At 42.8% G+C, this 27,186-nt stretch overlaps 1 protein-coding gene across 3 annotated transcripts in view; it reads left to right on the forward strand.

The window, feature by feature from the left end:
* The first annotated feature begins 1,513 nt into the window (after positions 1 to 1,513).
* pals2 (protein associated with LIN7 2, MAGUK family member) overlaps positions 1,514 to 27,186 on the forward strand; it is a 107,280-nt gene continuing 81,607 nt past the window's right edge. For 2 of the 3 annotated variants that reach the window (XM_033046546.1, XM_033046554.1), the window contains exon 1: positions 1,520 to 1,774. The gene's annotated coding sequence lies outside the window, so the exon portion shown is untranslated. Of the gene's footprint in view, positions 1,775 to 27,186 lie in introns of all 3 variants that reach the window. The other variant, XM_033046564.1, reaches the window with a different exon arrangement.

The following is a 27,186-nucleotide window of genomic DNA, read 5'->3' on the forward strand; positions in this document are numbered from 1 at the left end:
TACAGTACTGATACTCCATATTAACAGCATTGATTTGCCATTAAAATGAATTCTGTAATAACGTGTCAGTGACAATCGAACACTGCGGTTTTAATGTTTCACGTGTTCAAAATTTAATTAATCCATCTTTATGGATTAAAACAAATAATAACATTTGAATTAAAACATATTTGATTGCATTCCGTTATCAAACATAGTCAATGTTAGCTCTGAAGACATTTCCAGCAATCCATGATGTATTTCATCTGATCAACCAGCAAGATGTATGCACGTAAAGAAAGCTGATTGACAAAATCAATCCGTAGAATACTTATTTTATTGGGGCAGTAGTACATTTATGGAACAAGCACACGAGGAAGACAGTGGATACAGATAGTTTTGATTCATGCAATTTATATTGTATTCCTTTCAATAAACATTTTGAGATGCAGCATGCGTAATTCGAGATGCACCATATGGTAGGTGTGGAATGCTTGGGATGAACAGGTGATTATGCACCTCGTTCCCATGGTTTCCCACCACTGGGGGTTTACATCGCTTCGTGTTTGGATCTTTTGCAGAATGATAAATCAGTAATTACGTTGATCACTTTACAATTTCAGTGTTCAATCTGGGGGATGATGAATGACGAAATGCAAGGACCCTGGCCTTCTGTTGCTCCTCAGTTCCCATAATTGGTTACATTGCCAGCTTAAAGCATAATATACACCAACTTGGTTATCAGACCCGCTTACCATATGATAGCAGTGACAGATGACTCGCATGACAATGGGTATCGACTATTCTGTTATCGACTTTCGATGGCTCTTTCCTTCAGTTCAGATCAATTTAAAAAAATGTTCCCCTGCACCGGCACAAAACTACAACCTGCACCCGAAAACCCCAATTTCATTGCAATGTGGAACCCCCGTCCACCTTTAGTATCACTGCGAATTGACCCGCCAGGAATCTGCTTCTGCACAAGAGCCGAAGATAGACAAAAAATGCTGGAGTAACTCAGCGGGGCAGACAGCATCTCTGGAGAAACGGAATAGGTGACGTTTCGGATCGAGACCCTGCTTCCGACTTCCCCAGTACTGATCCGAAACGTCACCTATTCCTTTTTTTCAGAGATGCTGCCTGTCCCGCTGAGTTACTCCAGCATTTTGTCTATCTTCATGCACTCAAGAATTGGAGATTGCAAACTCATCCAAAACAGCAGGGGGCTACGTTAACCCTTGAAGTCAGGGTCGTTTAACTGGTCGACCTCATGCCTGAAGAAGGGTCTCGATTCTCATTCCTTCTCTCCAGAGACGCTGCCTGTTCCGCTGAGTTTCTCCAGCATTTTGTCTATCTTCATGCACTTAAGAATTGCTACTCTCTGTTTGCAGCAGCTCCGCATTTTGACGCATGCGGACTGCAAGTGCCCTCGCTTCACCCTCCCTCCCTCCCCGCGGAGAGGCCGGAGCGTAGGTAGCACCACGTGACGCCGCGCCGAGCCGCGCCGCCTTGTTCGCTCTCCGCCCGCCGGCCCGCGGTCCTGGTGCTGCTGCTGCCGCCGCCGCTGCTGGTCCTGGTGCCGCCGCCGCCGCTGCTGCTGCTGCTGCTGCTGCCGCCTCCTCACCATCTTCTGTCAAAGGAACTTCCCAGTGGAACCCTACCGTCCGCCGCGTTCGCTCTGTGGAAGGTGGCGCCGATTGTCCGGGCGCTCGCGCCGATCCCGGGCTCCACACACGGCGGGCGCGCGCGCACCCTCACTCCACTCACTCAGACAGAGGGACACGCTTGCACCCAGGTTTGTACATTATATAGTTGTAGATTCATTTAACCCCCCCCCCCCCCCCTCTCCCTTTCTTTCCCCCTGCCCATCCAGCCAGGTCTTAATTAAATTTCGTTCTGGTCATTTTACTTTAACTCATGGCTGCAAATGCCATTTTTTTGTAATGTAATATTGCAGAGTAAACATAATAAGCCGGTGTTTCAGATGCGAAAGTTTGCAGTATATCGCGGGGCGGGGTAGAGTTACGTGAAAGGTGATTGATTCGGACGAACGTGTTTAAACTGTTATCCCGTTCTGGGGTGTTCATTGTATGGAGAGCACAATTAGTAATACTGGTATCCGTCACTAGGGCAGTGTTGGGGGTGTGTGTATGCCATTTCGAGGCGGGCTTGCTTATTCAGGAAATAGAGTGTGCCTGATCTCTGAATAAAATCCTTAATGAGTGTGCATGCAGGAGATTGATCCACGTGTAAGATCAAAACTAGGCTCGGCTTTTCTATTACTAGACTTATAATATGAAGTGATTACATTTATTCTTAGTGTTCCGATGATTCCGAGGTAACTTGCTGTAAATTGCCTCCAGGTTATAGATTTTTCTGGAGATGCGTCTGTCTGTTCTTACAACTGTTTGGGGAAACATAATACTTCTGAGCTGCTAAAATTCTCATAACAACGACTTTGTTGGTAATTCATGATGTAGCCTGCTGGGTATTCTTGTCCTGTTGTGTTCACAAGAACGTTGAGGGGAAAAATCATGTTAGTTTTGAAATAGTAATTTAATTCAAACATTTTAAATTGGCAGTTCGGTAATATGAGTGTTCATAATTCCAAGTATGGCAGGTACATTTGCACACACTCCTGGCTAAATGTGAACGTATAATTTGACAAGATCATTTCTGGCATTGTTTTCTTGGTGGATAAATCCTGACGCACGTGGGTGTTGATGGCTGCAGATAATCAGTGTTCAACGCTGTGCTTTGGTGAAAACAGCTTCCCTCCCCGTGTGTTTACTCCGAAGTTGAAACAATAATGTGAACTTTGATATTTTAGTTGGGTCTGCATTCTGAAGTTTTTCAATCCCAAAATATTATTGTGACGGAACAATGACATAAAAACATGAAAATGATGGAAGCACTGGAATCCGTGGCGGCGGAGACGGTCTGAAGAAGGGTCTCGAACCGAAACGTCACCCATTCCTTCTCTCCGGAGATGCTGCCTGGCCCGCTGGGTTACTCCAGCTTTTTGTGTCTATCTTCGGTTTAAACTAGCATCTGCAGTTCCTTCTTACACGAGACAGTTAACATGTCAAGTGGATGACCTTTTGTTATTGACTTTTAATGGAAGGTCTTTTCTGCTTTTTGGCTTAACTATTTGAATTTCACAATGCTGCTCAAAATTCAGACTCTTGAACATATTGCAAACGAACAGAATTTGAATAACAGTGGCCAACAAATCATTAAAAAAAAAAGTTTTTGTAATTAATCATTCTTCCGGATACGTCATTCCTTGCTCACATGGATTCTACACTTTTAAAAATTTTCTTCATCATAAACGTTATTTCTAATGGTTTTTACATCCTTCATTTCACCATCTGGTTGACAATCATATACGTGTTAAGCTAAAAAAACGATGGGTGGGTCAGGGGAAATCATGCCATTTTAAACCGTGATATTTTCATAATAAATTTGATGTATTCCTTAGTTGATTGTGACACTGCTGATATATCTTTTGCTTTTCAATATCCTGCTTGCAGGATATTGTAATTTTGAGAGTCTAAAGTTGTATTGTCATGTCCTGAAACAGAACATGAAATTCTTACTTGGAGTAGCACACAGTACTCTGTAAACACGAGAGGCCAGAGTGCGTGAGGCTCTCTGATGATGCCGGCTGCCTTTTTGAGGCAGCAGCTCCTGTAGATCGCTTCAATGATGGGGAGGTCAGTACTCGTGAACGACTGGGCAGTGATCACCACATTTTGCAATCATCTTTGTTCCTGGGCATTCGAGTTGCTGAACCAGCCAGTGATGTAGCCAGTAAATATGCTTTCTACTGTACACCTGTCGAAGTTCAAGGGAGATCTTCCTCCTAAGTTCCTCAATTTGCAACATGTTTTGATTCTCAAGATCTCTGACTTCTGGCATTTTCTTAATCCTTTTCCATTCCTGCTGTCTGTCTTTCTTGGTCCATGGAAAAACTTATGTTTTACCGGGTACTGGTAGAGCTGCTGCCTCAGCCCCAGAGACCAGGGTTCGATCCTGATCCTGGGTGGAGTTTGCACTTTCTCCCTCTGACTGTGTGGGCTTCTTCTGGGTGCTCAAGTTTCCTCCCACGTCCCAAAGACGTGCTGGTGTTTAGATTAATTGAGCCCTGTAAAATTATCCCTAATGTGTTGGGGGTGGATAAGAAAATGCATGACCAACGGTCAGTGTGGACTCAGTGCACCAAGGGGCCTGTTTCTATTCTAAACTAAACTAAACTATTGCATGCTCGCTTCAGACCATAAGTTTGACATTACTTAATTTTGGTGTACTTTAATGAGATTGCCAAACTTTTTAATTCTTAACATTCTCTGCAATTGTCTACAAGGACTTGGGTAGTTTTCTGTACCCCGTATCTGGGATTCTATTGTCACTGGATTGTGATGAAATGTATGTACAGGTGCACAACCTTTTATCCGAAAGCCTTGGGACCAGACACTTTTCGTAATTCAGAATTTGTCGGCCTTCGGAATGGAAAATTTTTAGCGTAGATTTTAATGGCTGGCTCAGTGGTAGAATGCTCGGCTCATATTCGCAAGGTCGCGAGTTTGTGCCTTGATCCCGGCAGTTACTCGGTCGCGAGTTTGAGTCTTCAATGTCGTTTTTTCTTGCAGAATAAATGTCTGTATGAAATGCAATGTGTTGAATGAATTCCTGAATTTGTAAATGTGACCGCAGCATTGAATCACCTCTCACACTCATGTCACCCTAGCGGGGCTACATGCCCTTAGGCGGTCTAGCTCGGGGATTCTTGAATCCCCGAGTTAGGTAGCGAGTTTGCGCCTCGATCCCGGCAGTTACTCGGTCGCGAGTTTGAGTCTTCAATGTAGTTTTTTCTTGCAGAATAAATGTTTGTATGAAATGCAGTGTAGGAGAGGTGTACTGACTGTGGGCAGAACTTTGGAAGTGATTGCCCACCAGTCTAAAAAGCCGCTGTGTCTCCCTGTCCCTGGGATAGCAGGGGGCGATCAAACAGCACAATACCCCCCTCCCCCTCCAACTCCAGAGGAATCCGCTCCCCGATGGGCCGCTACGGCGACAAGTGGCAGTTTGCCCACAGCCCGAGCTGCGCCCCCTCATCCGCCACCCCAAGAACAAGACTACCTTGCACACCATCAGCTTCTGCCCCTACGTGTTCCTCTGGAGTTGGAGCGGGGCTGGGCTGGAGTTGCTGCTGGCTGTGGGCCTCTGGGATCTTCGTGCTTGCAGTGGGCCTGGGGGTCGGTGTCCCGTTGGTCCTGACGTCTCCGGCCACCCCCCTGGACTGGAGCTGAGACTGGGAACTGTACCGCCCTTGCCCCCTCCCTCTGCAACTGCAAACAACCCCACTCTCCTGCAAGGGCGGTACAGTTCCCGTAGGATGGCAGGTGGCCAGAGAAGTCAGGACCAACAGGAACCCGCTCCCCGATGGGCCCCTACGACGCCCCGAGCTGCGCCCCGTCATCCGCAACCCAGGTTCCTCTGTAGTTGGAGCGGGGCTGGGCTGGGCTGCTGTTGTCTGTGGGTCTCTGGGATCTCCGTGCTTGCAGTGGGCCTGGGGATCGGTGTCCCGATGAGGGGGCGCAGCTCGGGGAACAGCTTCTGGTGGTCCTGACATCTCCGGCCAGTTTGCAGTTTTCCTCTGGAGTTGGAACGGGGCTGGGCTGCTGCTGGCTGTGGGCCTCTGGGATCTCCGTGCTTGCAGTGGGCCTGGGGGTCGGTGTCCCGTTGGTCCTGACGTCTCCGGTGACTGGCACTGACCATCGCTGGTATCGCCGACATGAAGACAGTGCAAAGCCCCCGCGCCGGTGCAATGAGCGGGGAGCTGGAGAGGGGAGGGAAGGGGTCACACACATGGCCGGGAAGCAGAGGGGTGTAGGTGAGGTGAAACTTAAGGGAGCGACAATCTGCTGCTGCCTGCCCGCTGAGTTAAAAAGTTCCCACGCAAGACTCACGATACACTGTATATCGTGATTCTACCGTGGGAACTTTTTAACTCAGCGGGCAGGCAGCAGCATATTGTCAATTATTAACCCTCCCACGCAATATACCCTCACCTTCTCTTTTATGAATGGGGATTTGGTTGCCCTTTCTTCGAGGACCGACCGGAGGTTCCGCTGTCACCACTGTGGGCCGCCCTCGGTGAACGTTTTCAAGGACCTTTCTTCAAGGACCGAAAAAATGTCCGCTATTCGGAGGTTTTCGTTATTTGGATCTTCGGATAAAAGGTTGTGCACCTGTACCTGAAAAGATTCTGCAGTCTAAGTGACCAGGTTTCCATCATTTGTAATTTATTTTTCCCCACCAAGTTAATTGCATGTGCTCCGTCTTCAAATTTAATATTATTATATCTTGCACCTCATGCATTCAACCCTCTCTTAAAAGTTAGCTTGAATTTATGGTTTTATTCATTGCCGTCAGGAAACCTGAAAAGTTGAATAACCATTTGTCTTTTCTGCTTCTCATAGCACGGATGTCTTAAAATTGACAAATGTTCCTGTATAACCTTCAGTGCCCAGTGCTTATTTGCATTAACATAGCTACTGAAATTCACGCATGTTCATCATGATCTTTTGGAGTGCTCTTGTTCTGCTCTGTATGTCAACAGTCTGCTATGTACTGCATATTGTATTTTAAATGAAAAGGGCACTCTTTGGCTCGGGATTAATGATCTTCAGCTGAGGATGTGTGCTGTTCTGCTTCACTGGCCTATTCATTGGAAGCCCAATGTCCTTGGTTTACCTGTTTCATCACAAGGGCCGCGGAGCATTTTTGAAAGTGGGGGGGCTGAGCGATCACTGATCACTGGCCTCGGGGGTAATTGGCGAAGGAAGGGTGTGGGAGGGGTCCTATGTTCGGAACTTTTTGGAATTTGATGTTTTATGTTTTAGTGCATTGTAGAAGTATGATTTTGATGTTTTTTGTTTGAAGTATTTTTAAGATAATGTAGGGCCTACATGAGAGATAGGAGCAGGTGATTATTATTTTTGTTATTGCTCGACCTCCAAAAACTGGGGGATAATAATACAGGCCATCAGAGTGTTTCGAAAGTATGCGCTCTCCTTTTGACATATATTTCATATTGATTTGAATTTAGAATCATCAAACCATGACATTAATAAAGGGGGTATATGTTTGTGGAAACGTTACTTTTTGAAAAGTAAGACTTTCGAGAAACCTAAAATGCAATAGAAATATACATTTCAATGCACGGAGTCGCTTGCCTAGAGTAGGTGAATCGAGGACCCGAGGACAGATTTAAGGTGAAGGGGAAAAGATTTCATAGGAATCTGAGGGGTTACTTTTTCCACACAAAGGGTGGTGGGTGTATGGAACAAGCTGCCAGAGGAGGTAGTTGAGGCAGGGACTATCGCAACATTTAAGAAACAATTAGACTGATACGTGGATAGGACAGTTTTGGAGGTATATGGACCAAAAGCAGGTAGTGTAGCTGGGACATGTTGGCGGGTATGGGCAAATTGGGCCGAAGGTCCTGTTTTCACGCCGTATCACTTTATGACTACATTATACCTCCACCATGCATGAATGCTTCAAAATCAAGTGGTCGAGATTTATTGCCATATACTCAAGCATGAGCAAGTTATATCGAAACAAAGAGAATAGGTGCAGGGATAGATAATTCGGCCCATCGAGCCAGCACCGCCATTCAATATGATGATGGCTAATCATCTAAAATCAGTACCCCTTACCTTTTTTTTCCCCATATCCCTTGATTTCGCTAGCCCCAAGAGCTAAATGTAACTCTCTTGAAAACATACAGTGAATTGGCCTCCACTGCCTTCTGAGGCAGTGAATTCTACAGATTCACGAGTCTCTGGGTGAAGAAAGTTTGTTCTCATCTCAGTCCTAAATGGCCTTCCCCTTATTCTTAAACTGTGACCCCTGGTTCTGGACTCCCCCAACATCGGGAACATTTTTCCTGCAGTTACAATAAGAGTGAAAATCTAGCAGGCAATCAGGATGCTTTCTCCAACCACCCCCATTTTAAGGCCACTATCTTCCACCGCCTCTACCCAGTGCTTGATACCTACTTCCAGCAGCCACTGGTTGTCCTCCAGGATGCACCGAGCCGCAGCCTGGTCCATGCCGGTCACCAGGGTGAATTTGGCGCAGAAGACTCTCACGGCAGCGGTGCAACGCTTCATCCTCGCTTCTGACGGCCCGGGACTCTTGCACTGAGGCTGCTCCATGGCAGCTCGCCAACCCCGGCTCCCCGTCCGGATGTGCCCACACCGCTGCTTCTGCTTCCATCCCTCCCTCCGCCCCAGCTCTCCAACACCCACGACCAGGTTGCTCAGAACACAGCAGCGCCTCGTCCAAAGCCGGAGACACTGAAACATGTCTAGCCAAAAAATTGGGGGGGGGGGGGGGGCTCCAGCGCCCCCCGATTCCACGGCCCATGCATCAAGACATCTAGTTTCATCCATGATTTTGTTATCTCTATCACTCATTGTTCCTCCTAGTCAAGTCAAGTTTATTTGTCACATACACATACGAGATGTGCAGTGAAATGAAAGTGGCAATGCTCGCGGACTTTTGTGCAAAAGACAAACAACCAAACAACCAAACAAACTATAAATACAATCATAACACACATATTCTTTTACATAATAAATAATGGAAGGAAAAACGTTCAGTAGAGTTAGTCCCTGGTGAGATAGGCGTTTACAGTCCGAATGGCCTCTGGGAAGAAACTCCTTCTCAACCTCTCCGTTCTCACCGCATGGCAACGGAGGCGTTTGCCTGACCGTAGCAGCTGGAACAGTCCGTTGCAGGGGTGGAAGGGGTCTCTCATGATATTGTTGGCTCTGGAGTTGCACCTCCTGATGTATAGTTCCTGCAGGGGGGCAAGTGAAGTTCCCATAGTGCGTTCGGCCGAACGCACTACTCTCTGCAGTGCCTTCTTGTCCTTGGCAGAGCAATTCCCAAACCAGATGGTAATGTTCCCGGACAAGATGCTTTCCACCGCCGCTGCGTAGAAGCACTGGAGGATCCTCGGAGACACTCTGAATTTCCTCAATTGCCTGAGGTGGTAAAGGCGCTGCCTTGCCTTACTCACGAGTGCTGAGGCGTGTGATGCCCATGTCATATCCTTGGAGATGTGGACTCCCAGATATTTAAAACAGTTCACCCTATCCACAGGATCCCCATTTATCCTCAACGGAGTGTACGTCCTCGGATGATGTGCCCTCCTAAAGTCCATGATCAGCTCCTTCGTTTTTTTGATGTTCAAGAGGAGGCTGTTATCCTGGCACCAGAGTGCTAGACCAGCCACCTCCTCCCGGTAGGCCTTCTCGTCGTTGTCTGAGATCAGGCCCACCACCACAGTGTCATCAGCAAACTTAATTATTGAGTTGGAGCTGAACCTAGCCACACAGTCATGTGTGTACAGGGAGTACAATAGGGGGCTGAGGACGCAACCCTGGGGCGATCCTGTGCTCAGGGTGAGGGACTTCGATGTATTCCCTCCCATCTTGACTACCTGGGGCCTGGCGGTGAGAAAGTCCAGGACCCAGGCACACAGGGAGGTGTTGAGCCCCAATTCCATTAGCTTCCCGGCCAGTCTGGTGGGGACTATCGTGTTGAAGGCTGAACTGTAGTCTATGAACAGCATCCTCACGTAGCTTCCCTTCTGGCTGTCCAGATGGGAGAGAGCGGTGTACAAGACCTGGGAGACCGCATCGTCCGTGGATCTGTTCGGACGGTATGCGAACTGCAACGGGTCCATGTTCCGAGGGAGGAAGGCGCAGATGTGTTTCTTCACCAGCCTCTCAAAGCATTTCATGACTACCGAGGTAAGGGCCACCGGACGGTAGTCATTCAGACAGGCTGGGAAGGCATTTTTTGGTACCGGTACAATTATGGATTTTGTGAAGCAGGCAGGGACCACGGACTTGTCCAGGGAGAAGTTGAATAATGTAGTGAGCACTGGAGCTAGCTGCGTAGCACAGGACTTGAGCACTCGCCCCGAGATGCCATCGGGGCCTGCAGCTTTTCTCGTGTTCACCCGTGTCAGAGCCCTCCTCACGTCGTGCTCGGACAGCGAGAATGTGTGCACATTCTTCCCTTCAGCTTCGGTAGCCAGCCCGCTGGCGGTATTGTCGATAGTCGGCAGACCTGGAGTGGTGTTGCCCCTTTCGAAACGAGCGTAAAAGGAGTTCTGGTCATCAGCTAGGGAGGTGCCGGCACTTGCGGATGAGGGAGGGGTGCTCCGGTAGTTGGTTACAATCCGTAGCCCCTGCCACAGGCTTCTGGTGTCCTGCTGCTCCATCTGTAACTCCTAAGTAGTCATTGAGTGATTATTGGAGGAGGAGGGGGGGGGGGGGGGGGAGGGGAAGAGAATGTTATATGGGGAGAATTTCAGCAGAACACCCTTGCAATTCAGTGTATAGTGCTTTGGTACTTGTATCATTCGCCAAAATAAAGATTTAAGTAATGATTAATGATCTTGAAAAGGATGGTGTTTCCCTCACCATTTTCCACGTTAAAATGTTGAAGGAATACAATAGTCCCATGACATTTTAATGAGGCAATGCTTTCTTGAGGACAACAATGAAACTACTGAGAGTGCTGGTTTTTCTTGGAATTGATTAAGCTGTGGAGGAATCTGAGGCCTGTGCTGATGACAAATCACTCATTGCTGGAGAGGGAAATATCAGAAGGCCTAGGAAAAAGACAGCAGTGTAGAACTGTCATTATCTATACTTGTGGTTGTCAGGATTTTGCGAGATACTGATTTGCTTTTTTGGTCACTGGACAAAATTGTCATTACTGTAGTTGGTGGTGGGTACAGCTTTATCCTGTGGCCTTGTTCCTTGTTTATATGGACTTAGAATTCAATACCAGCAAGTGAATCCAATACTACATTTGTGAAATAAAATGATGCGAGGCAAAGAACAAAAGTAAGTGTTCTTCTGAATTTTCACAATGATTATATGTACTTCAACGGTGTGTGTTTTTTTTTTGGTCATTCAGATGGTGTATATGGGTAAAAGTTTACATTTTTATAGATTCTTGGGCCCACATCCTCCCACACATTTTGGATGCCTTGTCTCCTGAAATTGGTGCTGGTAAACCATATGATGAATCAGAAGCGTGATAACTGTATATTACATTTAAGTAATATAATTTGCTTTCCGCAGTTTGCAGTGGATTGCTTTTCAACCATGACCCAGAATTAAAATTCACTTTGTGGCCCGGGACCTTTAGCAGTGTTTTGGGGATTGTTCTGGACTTCTTCCTGTTCAAGATTTGTTTATGACAGGTCAAGTTCTGTTTTTACAACATGAGATTACTAGATTTTTATGGGACTTTAATTTAATTGATACTTTTGGGTTGCGGTTATAGTTTTGTCCTTACTGCAAATAGATGGGGTCAGCTGAAGTTAACCACCTTCTGCAGTGCTTGATTGGAACAGTATTTAAAGCAGAACCCATAGTAAATATGAATAGAATTGAAAAAAGATTGTCTATTCTCACATGCTTTCGTACTGTGAAAGTGCCTGGTGATGGTAGCTTTCAGTACGGCTTTATCATTTCGAAGTTGGGATCAATATCGATAGAAACTGAAAGAATTTTCATTAAGGTGAGAGAAGTTGGGTATGTACAGTGCCCTCCATAATGTTTGGGACACTTTAACCACATGTTCTTTTTACTATTACAAATCTAAAATTTTGGAGTACAGAGGCAAATAAATAAATGATGGGTCTTTGTCCCAAACATTATGGAGGGCACTGTATGGTAGCAAAATACCCATCCTGGATTGTCATTTATTCTTGTGAGGAACAGTTAAGACAGCACCTCTTATAATTGTAAACAGCTTTCGTAACACTTCTCTTTATGACCATATATTTGGCATTACAGGTAATTCTTCTAGCCTGTTTAAACTGGATGTCAATAATGTTTTTATACTAAGCTTTACTTATTTTCCTACCAGCCTAGTCTGTTGATTTTGTGTTGCAAAATAATTAAGGAACTTTGGGTGCCTGTTCATTTCCAGCAGACTGTCCCTTTTGAAATGAAGAGCTGCCAGGTTGACTAGATGTGCCAACCCTTTCAAATTGTTCACAAATGGTAGATTAAACTATGCAATGTGAATGGGAAGTATTGGTGTTAAACTGAGTTATTTTGTCAATCTAAAGTCAACTTGACTCAAACGCTTGTAGCTGTTGAAATCGATTCTTTATTCAGCTGAGACTAGTCTCTGAACCTTCCAACACAGAGCTGGAAGCTCTGGAGCGGGTCCGGAGAATTTAGTAACTTTGATACAAACTCATGGCATTTATATAGATATTAGACATTTCAGATACAGAGGGTATGACAAACTAGTAACCAATCAAGAAGTCCTTCTGGTGATTTACAATAGCAGTCACATGATCCCCCCTTCTCTGGACTCATTTTACAAACTTCGTTTGCCTGTGGTTTAACTGTTTAGAATTATTTTATTTCAACACAGCAAAACCCCAGTAGGCTCAATTATCAAAGGCCACTCCCCAAAATATAAGATACATATGTAATACAATGAGCACCCAAGTCATACAACAAAACATACTTTCCATACGAAGAAGAAATATATATCTATAAATCAAACAAAGTCTAATGTTTACAGTCCTACTAAGACACAATACATTTCATAAATGGTTTCACTACAATTTTACACAGTTTAAAATACCATTACCTATGTATTAAAAACATTAATTATATGAGTTCGCCGAATTACACAGCTTCTAAGTTAAATTCAAAACCCACACACACCTCCCAACTCCAAGCATACATGGGTCGTAAATCTGTCAACTTAATTGATAAATGTTTTGTGCCAGGATACAGCTTCATTCTACATTGCAGCCTCCCTTTCCTGCTATCTTTGGGAGATGGAGTTTCAATCTCTCTGCAAGGCCTTTTACAAATATTACAGAACACAGGGTAAATTTACAACTTCAGACCATTACCTCAAAAGTACAGCTTCTCGATCCCTTATCTCAACCTCATTGTAATTTAACATAGCCAAAGCTAACCACAGAGTCTATCATCCCTCGGCCTTGAATTTTGTCTCAAACTCAGCATAAACAGCCATAACTCTTCATCTTTAATGTCACATTCAGAGCTCAAGAATGTGCCATAGAGAAAGAGCAGATGAACTCTGGCCTAAGAAGAGGCCCTATTCAGCTATCCATTCTTCAACACAAAATCATATCAAATACAATTTTCTCCAGCGTTATAATTGCCTAAAAGCAATAAACTAAGCTATGCAGGTTCAGATTAGCATTTCTATGTTTTGATTCATCTGTTTCCTGTGTGTGTTTCTTTGTACTTTATTTCTTTAGGATACATGTGTTTCTGAAAACCTTAGGCTTTTCTTACAACTTAACATAGGTTCCTCACACGAAAGTTACTATCCGAGCAATTCTATTATATAATATTTCCTCATTGGCAAAGATTAATTGAAATTAGGAATGAAAGTTGGCATTTGTAGGGTCAGTAGTCTGTGCTGAAGAGCAAGTTAAAGGTTGTTTATTATTCATTTACCCAGTGTATTTATTGCTATTACTTTTCAGATGATGCAAATGAATGTCAGGTGAATTGAGTTCTGTAGTAATTCAGAAATCCATGTAGAACATAGAACACAGTTCAGCATAAAAAGAGGCACTTCGATCCACAATGCACTGACTAAGATGCCAATCTAAATTAATTCCATCTGCCGGCACAAATCCCATATCCCTCTATTCCCTGTCTGTTCATGTGTATGTCCAAATGCTTCTTAAATGTTGCTGTCATATTTGCTTCTACTGCCAACCATGGCAACACATTCTGGGTATCTCAACTCTGTGTGTAAAGAAAAAATAAACTATCTCACAAATCTCCTTCACATTTTCCCTCTCTTGCCTTAAAGCTGTGTTCTCTGGTCATTTGACTTCTGTCCTGGAAAAATTGCTTTTAACTACCCTGTCTATGCTTATTTTATATACTTCGATCAGGTCACTCTTCAGCCTCCAGCACTCTGGCAAAAACAATTAGGCACGACAAAAGAATGAAAAAATACCACCAATGTTATATCTACAAATTCCTCCAAATCCACTGGCAGGGTAAGTGAATCACTGCCGATACTCTATCCCCGATCAACATCCCAGGGTTGCAGCCTTAGTTGCTCTCAGTCGGTTCGATTGAGCAAGCCATGTGTTGACATGCTTGTTGTCAGACGGAAATTACTCATATCCGAGCACTCCTATGGCGGAATATTAGATGGATTGAAGGAAAATATGCAGTGTTCCCACTGATTCTTTGGAATCTCTGGCTCAAAATAGAGATGGTGCATTCAGGATGGCACTGAGAAAATTGAGTCACTGGTTGGGGTGTGCACAGTTAATTGTGATAGGAGTGCGCCACTGTCCAAACTACCCACCTGCCACCCTGTCAAATATCTCCTTCCCCATTTCTGTTCGTGCGTGGGTTCCAAAATACCTCAATTCACCAGATTACTGCAGAATAAGTCATTGATCCTGAGTGGGCGAAGAAGTAAGAGACCTAAATGATTTCTCCAGTTCTTGTAGTCAAAACAAACTGCTTAGCAATTTAGTTGACATTGGTTTATTATTGTTATATGTAAAGTACAGTATAAAATCTATTTTTTTGTGCTACCCGATGAAATCAGATCATACAATACATGAGTACAATCAAGGCCTGGATAAGTACAACTGTTAGTGCAAAGAGAAAAATACCGGAATGCAGAATATTGTTCTAATGTTGACCAAGTCACGAGCAGTTTCACCGCCTCCTTTGTTCCTTTTGTAATGATGATCGTGGGAGGGAATTGTAGGGGGGAAGGGGAGTGTGGGAGCAAAAATGATGAACAATTGAAAGCTCTTGTGCTCTTTGCTGTTTAAAATAAATAATGCATTGTAGCAATTGTTCTTGAACTTACTTTAATCAGCATTTTTAAACAATGAAAGGTAACTTTCTGCCAATGATCACATCATATGATAAATGATGGAAGGATCAGCATTTAATGTTATTCTCACGGTGACTAATTTATTTTGATGTCCTCTTTAGAGTTTTTTTTAATGAACTGACATTCCACCTCGTTTATAATGGGATCATCTCACTTATAAGTATCTCAAGTTGATCAGTGTAATGTATGCTGGATACTGGAAGTGTACATATACATGATGTGATTTTGTGCTTTTTCCTAATATCACATCCATCTGAACAGGTAGACTGTATTCTGGGTTATTGTAGCATCAGAGAATCATCACCTGCAACAGTACAGGAGTATTGTACCAAGTTGCCTATATCTTGGGGGTAACTAGGAAAGTGGAGAAAGTAGTAGCCTCACAATTAAATTATGTGGTTTAATAACATTTGGTGTTTAAACAAAATAACACTTTATACATTACTAGCTTTAATTGTTTTTGTTTTTGTGAGTGATTTTGTTTTCTCTGTCACCTTGCTTTCTCCTCCCCTTTCTGTTGTCACAGTCCGAGTAAGTGAGGCAGAGGAAAATGATTTAAAGCAAAGAAAATTCACAAAGATATTCCCAAGTAGTGTTCTTTATCAAACATTGGCTGTGCAGCCAATTTAGATCTAAGATAATGGGAGAAATGTGTTAACTACTAATTTGTACACTGACACTCTGCACACTGCTGTTTCGTAGCAGCACTTTTGACAAGGAATTTTATTAACAAATAGAAAAATAATAAAAAATTAAAATTGTCTTAACATAAGTTCACAATTGACCAACACATTGAATTGATCCAGCCGTCTTGTTCATGTCAACTTGGCCAATGAGAGAGTTAATCGTACTTGGTCAATGAGAGTCCAATATGTAATTAGATTTTTGGCCAAGAGAAAATGATGCTTGGGCAATGAGAAATCAACATATAATTGTTGCTTAACTTGTGGATAACAAGAGACATAAAGTAATGGAGTAACTCAGCAGGTCATGCAAATCTTTCTTTAGAGATCTGCCTGATCCGCTGATTTATTTCAGCACTTTTTTGTAAACCATCATCTACAGTTCCTTGTTTCTCTGAGAATTTGTGGATACATCTGGGCTATTTCAATGGGGTGGGGGTGGGAGTCAGTAGTAAAGGAGAAGCGGTTTATCCACTTAAATTGTAAAGTTTGGAAATCAAAATTTATTTTAACCTGTCGTGGGCTGTGGAGAAAATGTCTGATAGGATGGAAATCAAGAGGGACTGAGTGACACAAAGGAAGCTGGTGTTGGTTGAGGGTGAGTGACTGAAGGATATGTAGATTGCCTGAATCGTGAGATACACAAGACTAGTTGGTAATTTAAAAGGTCACAAACTGGGAATACACGTCAGGTCGGGCAACATCTGTGGAAAGAGTAAAACAATATGATGACCTTTCATCAGAAATGGCTGGTCTGTCTGAAAATAGTTGTCTGGAGGTTGCAATATTTTTAATCAGAGGATCCAATATTCTTCCTCATGTTTTTGTTGGAAAAATGCAAGATATGAAAGGCAGGGAGGTCAGAGTGGGAGTAGCGTGGCGAATTAGTCACGGGAGGCTCGAGTTCATTTGTGGGGACTGAACAGAAGTATTCTGCAAAACAGCTAAGCTGCAATGCTTTTCTCCAGCATGGAGGTGTCAGCATTATGAACACCAAATATAACATACTTTTCAAGGAAATATCCTAATAATTGACTGTTTCGCCTGGACAGTGTTTAGATCTTAGACATTTCTGTAATTTACAAAAATGGTTTATTTGCTGTTGTGTTAAAATAAAATGAATTGCTCAATTTAAATATGCCCTCCAAAAGAAAGCGAAGGAACTGGATGTAATAAATAAGAAGCTGTGGATATTTCCCATTCAAAAAGGGAAATGTCGTGGAGGTTTAATATGTAGACTTTCTAAATAGGAAGGCGTTAATCAAGTCATTCCTATAAGTGAGTGCCTTTCACAGCAAGAATTAAACACGCTGACCTACATAAATAATATTTAAGACTTAGATAGCTGGATATTCCAATCACACACTTGCCCTCTGATTCTAGATTAGTTTAAAATTCTCCACTAAACATAGCTAAAACATTGGTAATCAAAACCCCTTTTATCCTACTGTTAACAAATTAATTATAGTGAACAAAAATATTGTTGACCTAGATCACAGTATTTGCAGAATGCAGTCATGCTAGAAAACGGATTAGCACAAAGATGGCGTATTACATGTTGTTTGTCTTGCAGCAGGAAACAGGATATTAAGTAGTTTTATCCATGGGTACAACTGATGACAGAAGATCCAATTATAAAATTTAAAAAAAAAAAGATATTAAAGAGAATGAATCGGAACCTAGCAATCTTATGGCATTCAAAATGGGGCATTCCTTGAGCACTTTACAATCAATAGAGTGCACTTGAAGACCTGTCCTTTGTAGGCAAAATCTACACAATCAGACACAAGGAATTTTCTTATATAAATGGTCTTTTTGAATTGTTTGCTAACAAGTAAAAATTTGGTTGAGATGGCAAGTAGACCACTTCTCTTGAAATAGTAGCATGGATATTTTGCACCCAGGCAAGTTATTAATTATCTCATCTGAAAGACGACTTATCTGCCTGTTCAACATTCCCTTAGACAATAGACAATAGGTGCAGGAGAAGGCCATTTGGCCCTTCGAGCCATTCAATGTGATCATGGCTGATCATCCCCAATCAATACCCCGTTCCTGCCTTCTCCCCATATCCTCTGACTCCGCTATTTTTAAGAGCCCTATCTAGCTCTCTCTTGAAAGTATCCAGAGAACCTGCCTCCACCGCCCTCTGAGGCAGAGAATTCCACAGACTCACCATTCACTGTAAGAAAAAGTGTTTCCTCATCTCTGTTCTAAATGGCTTACTCCTTATTCTTAAACTGTGGCCCCTGGTTCTGGACTCCCCCAACATCGGGAACATGTTTCCTGCCTCTAGTGTGTCCAAGCCTTAACAATCTTATATGTCTCAATGAGATTCCCTCTCATCCTTCTGAACTCCAGAGTGTACAAGCCCAGCTGCTCCATTCTCTCAGCATTTGACAGTCCCGCCATCCCGGGAATTAACCTTGTAATCCTACGCTGCACTCCCTCAATAGCAAGAATGTCCTTCCTCAAATTAGGGGACCAAAACTGCACACAATACTCCAGATGTGGTCTCACTAGGGCTCTGTCCAACTGCAGAAGGACCTCTTTACTCCTATATTCGATTTCTCTTGTTATAAAGGCCAACATGCCATTTGCTTTCTTCACTGCCTGCTGTACCTGCATGCTTACTTTCATAGACTGATGAGGACCCCACAGATCCCGTTGTACTTCCCCTTTTCCCAACTTGACGCCATTTAGATAGTAATCTGCCTTCCTGTTTTTGCAACCAAAGTGGATAACCTCACATTTATCCGCGTTAAACTTCATCTGCCATGCATCTGCTCACTCCCCCAACCTGTCCAAGTCACCCTGCATTCTCATGGCATCCTCCTCACAGTTCACACTGCCACCCAGCTTTGTGTCAAAAGCCCTTGGTGATGATAGATAATGCACTCAGATTCTTGGAGGAATAACAGAGAATCTAAGCAAATTTTAAAATGACTAATGCTTGGGAGAAAATCTACATCAATAGTGATTTGATAATGATGTGAACATTTCTAAAGCACTGAATCTAAACTGCAAAACATCAAGTATGACAAGGTGGAAACAGCAAATTCACCACTCACAGAATACAGTATATGGTGTTGCAATGTAGCTACAAGTGAAAATATATATGAAGCTCATCAAGAACATCAGTAGTTTCCTAAAAATCTGTAGGTTGTCAACGGCACATGATTTGGAATAATATCTGAAAGAACTTGCTTTCTTTGTAGATTTTTACATGAGAATCATTATGAAGTTAGAGCCACTCATGGAGATTAACCCAGATGTGTCTTTATTTTTTAATATTTAGATAGATATTTTTTAAATCCCAGGACTGAGCTATACTGGAATACATCACATTCTCAATGATTAGATCTTTGTTGGACTAGGGTTATTAACTAATCAAATTTACAGAATGTTAAATGGGAAAATTGCAGCATTAATTTAAAAAATATATATTTATCAGAAGTTCACCGACATTTAAATTTTTTTTTTTTAATTTCAGTTTGGTTATAACCGGCCACACATTCATTGAAGCACAACCTCATTTATTGACTTTAGAACCTTCACACTTTAGAAAAAGCAACTACAGATGCAGCTACAATTTTCTGAACAGTTATCCCAGAAAAAAAGAATGTCAAGAGTCAATAGTGTTTTACTGTCATATGTTCCAGATAGAACAATGAAATTCTTACTTGCTGCAGCACAATATGTAAACATAGTACACTATAAACAATATAATAAACGAGAGAGAAAAGAAAAGTTAAGGGTGTATATTTAGAACTGCATGAGATGCTCAGATTTCCATCAGATTCAAATCATTATTTTTGATGCAAATACAACTATCAGATCAATTCTGTCAACTGCTCTTTGGGATGCTAGCATTTGAATGGAATGGTTTGATTTGTATCGATCTCAAATTCGTGGAATTGCATGAATGGTGTGTTAAAACAGAAAAAGGCTTGGCATTAAAATTGTTGACGTTACCCAAAGTCTGTTTGGACGTGTGTTGTTATACCCAGTACTCATCATTTCGAATCTATCTCCTAAAACAAAACTGCGCCAAAGGATTCTTTTTTTTAAATTGGGAAGTATTGGAGATGCACAAGTTTATATTCTGCAATTAAAGTGACTATTGATACATTCAATCCAAAAACTGCAAACCATTATTTTCTCAGTCACTTCTTGGATTTTACTGTTTGTTCAATACTGTAAACTACCGTTGCCTCTATGGACAAACATAATTAAAGACATTTCCCCATGAATCTTTAACTAGAACAGTACAGCACAGGAATAGTTCCTTCGGCCCACAATGTTTGTGCTGAACACGCTGCCTAGCTGAACTGATCTCATCTGTCTGCACGTGATTCATATCCCTCTGTTCAATGCATTTATTTCCATGTGCCCATCCAAAAGCCTCTTAAATGCCACTATCATATCTGCCTCCACCACCACCCTTGGCAATGTGTTTGAGGCCCCTACCACCCTTTGTTTAAAAAAACGTCCCCGCCCATCTTCAGTCAACTTCCCACTCTCACCTTTTATCTATGCCTTCTAGTGTTAGACACATTTCCACCCTGAGAAAAGGTTCTGCCCACCTTATCTATGCCAACTATAATTTTATATACTTCTATCAAGTCTCCCTTCAACCTTCAGTGGTCTCAAGAGCAAGTATTTAAACAAAATATCATTTGCTCTGCTCCATTCCATTTTGCTACTCATCAGTACAAAGTCTTCTTGATTAGTGAGGGTGTCAGGGGTTAGTTCAAGTGAGTTTATTGTCATGTGTCCCTGTATAGGATAATGAAATTCTTGCTTTGCTTAAGCACACAGAAAATAGTAGGCATTTACTACAAAACAGATAAATGTGTCCATATACCATGATATAAATATATACACACATGAATAAATAAACTGGTAAAGTGCAAATAACAGAAAGTGGTAGCAGGAGTATGGGGTTGAGAGGGAAAGATAAATCAGCCGTGATTGAATGGCGGAGTAGACTTGATGGGCTGATGGCCTAATCATGCTCCTTGAACTTACGAAAAGCAAAGTCTGCAGTTCACGACTTCTGAACTTTACACTGAACCTTGCCATTAATTTATGGCTTAATGACAACCCGTGATGGGCCTATCATGGATCCATTTGTTTCTCCTCCACTATTTCTTTCTCCCCACACACCTCCCCATCATCTCAAAATGTATTAAGTTACACAGGTGCTACCTGACCTACTGAGTACTTACACCATTTAACCTTTTCTGTATCATGTTTCTGGGACATAGTTCTATAAAGTGATTATCAGATTGATCTCCATGCACTTTTTGCTGAGACAAATTCCTTCAGTCAATTTATTGTCAGTGGGCTTAATTGCATCATAAAAACATAATCGTGATTTTAAATATTAATTCCAACAGTAAATCAACAATTTGTTACTAACGGTACTGTATAACTGCTGGCATTCGTACCCGTATCCATGCTCTGAAAGTGAAGACACTCAGAGTAAAATAATTTGTTATGTAGAATCAGATTCTTAATCCAATTATGATAGGGATGCAGTGCAAAGACTTAGTGATTATTTCAGCAAAGTGTATATTGATAACAAAGGAACCTGGTTTTAATGAAATGAAGTACTTTTTCAAATGTACTGGTTCCCCCCATGGCAGCAAAGATCAAGGTAGACACAAAATTCTGGAGTAATTCAACGAGACAGGCAGCATCTCTGGAGAGAAGGAATGTGTGACGTTTCGGGTTGAGACCCTTCTTCAGAAGTCTGAAGTGTGAAAGAGAGTCTCGACCCGAAACGTCACCCATTCCTTCTCTCCAGCGATTCTGCCTGTCCCGCTGAGTTACTCCAGCATTTTGTGTCTACCTTCGATTTAAACCAGCATCTGCAGTTCTTTCCTACCCAGTAAAGAACAAGTTGGATTAATATCCTACTTTGGAGGGGGGGCATGGTACCAAATGGCACTATGGCAATGAGAATTATCTGAACTTGAAGATGTGACTGAGAGTGAAGGGGGAGTAGAATATGTATCATGTTTCACAAAGCTGAGTAGGAGGAATATAGCTGTTTATGCAGGACCATGGGCGGTTTTGGAATGTGGTAGCAGTGGATCTGAGTGGAATCAATCATGTGCATTGATGCTGATCCTGCCGGTATGGAACAATGACAAACATGAGGAAGAATTTGTGTGCGATAAAGTCTTGGGGTTTGAAGCTACTGTAATTTCAGGCAATGCAGTATTGGATAGGTAAGTTGTACAATGGTCTCTAGTATAGTATATGGGATGATCGCTGGTCGGCTTGGACTCAGTGGGCCGAAGGGCCTGTTTCGGCGGATTATGTGTAAAGCAGGGCTCTCGCTTAACTTTTTTTCCCCTGTTGCCAGCCGGGCAACCTAGGCAGCTTTTTAGGTTGCCAAATAACAGTTTAGGTGGTCATTTAAGACGGCTTGCATGACACGTGTGATAATGTGCTCCCTCTCTTCCTTTCTTTTTCCCGACCCCCCCCCCCGACATCAGTCTGAAGAAGGGTCTCGACCCGAAACGCCGCCTATTCATTCGCTCCATAGATGCTGCCTCACCCGCTGATTTTCTCCAGCTTTGTCTACCAACGGGATCCCACCATTGGCCACATCTTCACATCTCCTCCCCTGTCGGCTTTCCGCAGAGCTAGCTCCTTCCGTAACTCCCTGGTCATTTTGTCTCTTCCCACCCAAACCACCCCCTCTCCTGGCACTTTCCCTTGCAACCACAGGAAATGCTACATTTGTCGCTTTACCTCCCCCCTTGTCTCCATTCAAGGACCCAAGCAGTCTTTCCAGGTGCGGCAGAGGTTCACCTGCATCTCCTCCAACCTCATCTATTGCATCCGTTGCTCTAGGTGTCAGCTGCTCTACATCGGTGAGACCAAGCATAGGCTTGGCGATCGCTTTGCCCAATACCTCCGCTCGGTTTGCAATAACCAACCTGATCTCCCGGTGGCTCAGCACTTCTCCCATTCCGAATCCGACCTTTCTGTGCTGGGCCTCCTCCATGGCCAGAGTGAGGCCCACCATAAATTGGAGGAGCAGCACCTCATATTTTGCTTGGGCAGTTTACACCCTAGCGGTATGAAAATTGACCTCCAATTTCAGGTAGTCCCTTCTTTCTCCTCAGCTTCCCAGCTGTCCCTCAGCCCACTGTCTCTGCCTCTTCCGTTCTTCATCCCACCCCCTGCACCCTCACATCAGTTTGAAGAAGGGTCTCGACCCAAAACGTCGCCTATTTCCTTCGCTCCATAGATGCTGCCTCACCCGCTGAGTTTCTCCAGCATTTTTGTCTCCCCATTCACACAAGTTCTGTTATCCCACTTTCCTCACCCACTCCCTGCACATTAGGGGCAATTTTACAGATACAAGTTAACCTACAAAGCCAATGCATCTTTGGGATGTGGGAGGAAACCTACATGAAACCGCATGATCTGGCATGGTCGAAGGGTTAACCTTCTCCCTGGCGCGCTCCAAACTACACTAAAACGAAACTTCTGCACAAGTATCTTAGCTCCAAATACGCCCCAAAACACGTCATAAATCCCACCCACAATTTAACGGGCAGTCTAAAATTTAAAGGCACATGCCATCATCAATGACATGCAAAACAGGCCAAATGGCCACTACAATCTTAGAGGGATATTGATTATGTATCGGCAGATTAGATAATTTTAACTGGGCATCATGTTCGGCGTAGACATTGTGGGCCGAAGGGCCCATTCTCGTTATGATCTTTTCAGTCTTTTTCAATATTTATATCTTGACATGACAGTTTCAAATGTAATACTTCATGAAGGAAAGTTAATCATTATGGAACCCAGTATTTTCTTTCAAATGTGGTTTAAGATGTCAGTCCAAGGACACGAGAATTGAAATGAATATGGAAATTGGCTTGAAACAACATGCTGCTCATACACGATGGACCACTATATTCTGTGTTTGGTTTAATCAACCAAGTGCGCAGTGAAAGCTGTTTGCAATGAATTTGAAATTGTTCCAAAGCTATGCCTGCAAGGATTGTTTTTTTTTAATCAGTTTTATGAAGAACATTTAATTAGAAAACATTTTAACTTAGCAGGTGAATTTATTCCAGAAAAGATTGAGAGAATCTTCTGATAGGAAAAATTAAATTACATTCAAAGGTCAGGAATAGCATGATGTGTGCTGTTATAAGATCTTTTGTTATGGCACATGACAATTTTTCAGGTGGTTCCGTTTATACCAGCAGTACTATTTAAAAGTAGGTATTTAGTTCTTTAAAAAAATTACAGAAAAAAATTTCAGGGAGAAAATAATCTCTCTCTCACATATTTGTTTTGTACTTTTTTATACCTTTAGTTTCCCTCTCTACTGACTCTCAGTTTGAAGATGGGTCTCGATCCAAAAAAACACCTATTCCTTTTCTCTAGAGATGCTGCCTGACCCACTGAGTTACTCCAGCTTTTTGTGTCTATCTTAGAAGTGTCCAGTGACGGACAGTACACTAAACCCACTATTTTGATGTTCCACATACCCAGTTCCCTCGGCATGGGGAGAAAGTTGCCACTCGGGTCTCTTTAAATCTTTCACACATCTGTTAAAAGGTCTTGTGTTTTTGGAGCTCTACCTCAGTCTTTCTTCTTGTACTTTATTATTTTCCCCTTGTTTTTTAGGCCACTTTCATTGCCGATGTAAGACTTCTTTCTCGTTGTTCTCCTGCTGTCATGTTCTTTATAAAGACAGTAAACCCTCATTACATGGATCATGGTGGGGGGTATGTCCATTATTGCTGATTGTCTGCTATAACTGAGTTGGGGATTATCATTGTATAAGTAGTAGAAACAAACAACTAAAGTTGCTGGTTAATACATGAAAGGGCACCAGGCACTGGAGTAAGTGAGCAGGTCAGGCTGCATCGAACATCGAGAGGTGAGGTTTCGGGTCGGGACCCATCTTCAGATACTTTGTCCAAATTGGGCCAGGAATCCAGATGAGTTGTCGGCCATGGCTGCTGGCGGCCAGGGGAGGGGATAGGATCAGCAGAGTCATTGGTTGTGGCCCGTGGACGGCTAGAGCGGATGTAAGGGTCGCCGCTGGTGGTGCCGGGGTGCAGGTGGCGACAGGCACAGCCTGGCTCGAGGCAATGGCGGCGGCAGCGGTGATGATGGAAGGTTGGAAGGTGGTGCTGACAGGTGTGGGCCGGGGGCGGCGTGGGCAGCCTTCAGCAGATCCGAAATACATAACCAAAATCCGTTATAAAGAGGTCTGTTAAAACAAGGGCTTAGCGTACTTGTTTCTTTATTGGAATTATTGGCTGGCTTAATTCATGGATAGGCAGGGAATGAAATTGTGTGCATGGCAGGTGGAACCATGTGATTTGGAGAGCTGCAATTTCTGAATGGCAATTCATGCAATAAAGTGAGTCTTTTCAAAATGCCAGCAACAAAAGTGTTCAGATGTGGGGATCTATTCTCTTCATCTGAGAGGATAAGTTTCCGACGGCATAGTTAGTTATCTCAGCAAGTTACATTTATGGAGTGAGTGTACTTATTAAAAATCTGGCAGCTGCTTTGTAAGTTTGTAATGTTGTTAACATTGCTGATTAGGCCGTGCTCACCCCCCAAACCCACAGGCTAATTGTTGGTGTTTTTATGTATAATTGATGGGATGTGATGTGTCACTTGGTTGAGAATTTATGTTTCTATCCTATTGATAAATTCAGGGCATCAAAGCATTGTATACTGATTTCCTCAACAAAAAAATGTTGAGAGGCAACCCATCTTGGGCCAAATTACAAGGAACGGAAACCAATTAGTTTCGCAGTGCAACTGTAACAAAAGATAATACAGAACATCGAAACTACAGACTTGCAAAAGCAGTCTGAAGAAGGGTCTCGGCCCGAAACGTCACCTATTCCTTTCTCCAGAGATGCTGTCTGACCCACCGAGTTACTCCAGCATTTTGTGTGTATCTGCAGAAGCAAACATCAGGATACAGAGAACTTGACATTGTGCAAGTCAAAAGGGAGCAAGGTGGGCATGTTTGTCTATTCAGTGTTGAATATTTTTTTTTAATGTAGAGAGAACTACAGGAGATTTCCTATGATGATTAAAATGATATTTTTAGTAATACTTGGTTTATATATACATAGAATTCAAAATATGTGGGAAAGAACTGCAGATGTTGGTTTAAATCGAAGGTAGACACAAAATGCTGGAGTAACTCAGGGGTACAGGCAGCATCTCTGGAGAGATGAAATGGATGACGTTTCCGGTCGAGACCCTTCTTCAGGCTGAAGAAGGGTCTCGGCTGAAGAAGGTTCTCGACCCGAAACGTCACCCATTCCTTCTCTCCAGAGATGCTGCCTGACCCGCTGAGTTAGTCCAACATTTTGTGTCTACCTTGGAATTCAAAATAGTTTGCACGCGTGCTCATTCCATTCATTCCGATGGCCGCAGATGCAAACAGGATTAACAAGCTCATCAGGAAGACTGACCGTCTTGGGGGCGGAGTTGGATTCATGGGAGCTGATCTTGGAGGGGAGGACGTTCCTTAAACTGCGGAGCTTCTTGGACAATACAGCTCACCCCCTCCATGACACACTGGTCAACCTGAGGAGCACCTTCAGCCAACAGACTGGTTCCACCAAGATGCAGCACAGAACGCCACTGGAGATCCTTCTTCCCTGTGGCTATCAAACTGTACAACTCCTTCCCTTTCTGTCGTGGGGTAGCCTGACTCCCCATTCCCAATCTTTGTAGGTATGTTGCAAAGCCTACCTGAAGCGTCCTTGAAAATCTGCCGTTGCGGGTGTGCGCGATTTTGGCGCCGTTTAGAGGGGGCGGGTTTAAAACGCGATTTTCTCTAAGCTGTTCCAATCGAAAATGTTCAGCCTAGTTAATTATTAACGAAAAATCGCTGGAAGACCCCGTCGCAAAAGCTATTATTAGGTTTAAAGGCCTTGAATAATAGTTATAGTAGTTTAAAAATCAATCTCTAAACCCGCGACAGCCAGCAACCGCAGGGTCTCATAAAGCAGACAGCTGAAGTTAGGTTGTATATTTTTACATTAAAAAGGGCTTCTAAAGATCCCTTTATACTAAGTTTAATATTGCGAGCAGCTCAATTTGGGTCCATTATCCCGCAGTATTTTTCTGGGCATTTGGGGCACAAATCTACCGCAATGTGAACGTTCTAAACCAGCGCGTTCCACAGAGACCCACTGGAAAGCTGATTTAAATGGGCATTTATTTACAGCAATTAAACACTAAATTCCTTCCATTTGGCCTATAAATTAATGTAAATGAGATTTAAAAATCATGTTTTATTGTGAATTATTTGTGAATATTATTTGGACATTTAGGCTATTTAAAAATGTTAATCATTTATTAAGAAATGGATAGATGTTTAGATCTAGTAATTGAAGTCTGAAATTAGCTACAATTAGGTAACTAACTAATTATATGCTTTAATTTCAGGTCATCCAAGTAAGATTATTTTATATTTGTTTCAGAATGCTTCAATCTATGATAACTGAAAATTTCA

Source organism: Amblyraja radiata, chromosome 2 (genome assembly GCF_010909765.2).
Source record: "Amblyraja radiata isolate CabotCenter1 chromosome 2, sAmbRad1.1.pri, whole genome shotgun sequence".
NCBI classification, from domain to species: domain Eukaryota; kingdom Metazoa; phylum Chordata; class Chondrichthyes; order Rajiformes; family Rajidae; genus Amblyraja; species Amblyraja radiata.